Here is a 2,500-nt window from a genome sequence, read left to right as displayed (position 1 = left end):
TTACCCCGTATAATGGAATCGTCCAAGGCGTGCGCCTCCTGTTCCCCCCATCTCACACACGAAAGGGCCTTTGCGGAGTGGAGGTTGGTGGTCGTCTGCCTGTATGGTCGTCTGTGTCGTTTAGTGTATGGCAAAGGGGGGTGGGTGCGATTAATTAAGTGGGATGGGTGGTGATTGGTGGAAGATAGGCAACCGAAGCAACGAATCGCTGGGGAAGTAGTAGGCTATGGCGCGAGACCGTAGGACCGTGGTCCTTGCAAGGACCGCCCCGCACTAGTTGAAAGGTGATAAGAAGTGAGGACCGCCGCCGGTCTTCCCTCTGGGACGGTCTTCGGTTCACAGCTAAAAGACCGTCGGACCGCGGTCCAGACCGGTCTTCAGCGCGGCACTAACTACTACTACTACTACTACTACTACTACTACTACTACTACTACTACTACTACTACTACTACTACTACTACTACTACTACTACGACTTCTACTACTACTACTACTACTACTGCTACTACTACTACTACTACTACTACTACTACTACTACTACTACTACTACTACTACTACTACTACTACTACTTCTACTACTACGACTACTATTACATTTCTATTATGTCTTTTATCGTCCATTATTTTCTAGAAATTTCACGTCTCTCACTGGCTTCATCATTTCTATCACACCACGCTAACGATTCGTTCACACTCCAACCATCGTTGAGTACAGACGGTGCAATTTATACTGCATTTCTTCTTATTTGTTTTCAACGTTTATTTGTTTATTGTTGTGCCGACGAAGGGTTTGTACCCGAAACGCCCATTGTCTGTATTGTTTCCACCGATTCCTCTCCATCATCACTCTTTCGTTAGTATTTTCGGGACCCCATGCTTCAGGCAGCGCCCACCGCTCTCTACTTAGAACAATGCTACACCGTGGATAAGAATCATTTAAGTGCCATCGTTATTTATATTTACTAAAAACATTACACACACACACACACACACACACATTCTCAAACAATTTTTACACCCCTAAACTTGTCTCACACTATTTGTATTTGTGGGGAAAAAACAACAACAAAACAACAACAAAAAACAAAAAACAAAAAAAAAAACAAAAAAAAAAAACGATCAAAACAAACACGAAGAAGAAATTGATATGATTTCTGTGCCACTTCGTATGACGCATGCGCAGCTGGAAAAGTAACACATTTCTATGACGTGGTGTGGTACGTTTCCGAGGAATCCCCAGTTAAAAATAGATTGACCTCTGTAGTCTGAGACTTCGCAAGCGTAGTCAGAGACTTGATAGTCAGGGACGAAGTCTGACTCCATGAATAGCTTACTTTCCGTAGTCTCTGACTTCCCAAAGTCTTAGACTACAAAGTCTCAGACTTTGCTATAGTCTGAGACTACCATAGTCCCGCTCCATGTATCAGACCCATGGAGCGGGACTACGACGATAGTCCTAGACTAAATCCGTTGTCTCAGACTAAAAGGCGTTGTAAGATATTGAAGCCGGACAACGCGAAGTCTTAGACTAAACGAGGGACTAAACGGGTGAAATTTACACCCGCGATTTAGCAGGTGTAAATATCGTAGTCTGAGACTAAATTTCAAAATCATAATATGTCCTCTACGTTGGGGGAAGTAATTGTACAGCGATTAGAACAAGAATACCCGACAGTTTTTGATTTTATATTTATTTTTATTTATTTATTTATTTATTTTATGGTTTTGTTTAATTTCTTTTCTTTACTTTTCTCGAAGATTCAACAATTGCACATACACTCCTCATCTTGCCCATTCAAAACACTCTGCAGGGACTCCTCCTCCCCCCCCCCCCCAACACACAGTTTCATAGTAACTTCCTCCTCCTCCTCCTCCTCCTCCTCCTCCTCCTCCTCCTCCTCCTACTACTACTACTACTACTACTACTACTACTACTACTACTACTACTACTACTACTGTTGCTGCTGCTACTTTCACTATTATCATTACTCCTACTACTACTACAACTACTACTACTACTACTACTACTACTACTACTACTACTACTACTACTACTACTACTACTACTACTACTACTACTGCTGCTGCTGCTACTACTACTACAACTTCTACAACAACAACAACAACAACAACAACTACTACTACTACTACTACTACTACTACTACTACTACTACTACTACTACTACTACTACTTCTAGTACTACTACTACTACTACTACTACTACTACTACTACTACTACTACTACTAATAATAATAATAATAATAATAATAATACTAATACTACTATTACAACTACTACCATTACTACTACTACTACTACTACTACTACTACTACTACTACTACTACTACTACTACTACTACTACTACTACTACTACTACTACTACTACTACTACTACTACTTCTACTACTACGACTACTATTATATTTCTTTTATGTCTTTTATCGTCCACTATTTTCTAGAAATTTCACGTCTCTCACTGGCCTTATCATTTC

The sequence above is a fragment of the Berghia stephanieae genome, chromosome 1 (genome assembly GCF_034508935.2).
Source record: "Berghia stephanieae isolate SIO BIC M18660-M18661 chromosome 1, UCSD_Bste_1.3, whole genome shotgun sequence".
In the NCBI taxonomy this organism is placed as follows: domain Eukaryota; kingdom Metazoa; phylum Mollusca; class Gastropoda; order Nudibranchia; family Aeolidiidae; genus Berghia; species Berghia stephanieae.
The sequence above is the reverse complement of the archived record's forward strand: the minus strand, read 5'-3'. Positions refer to the sequence as shown.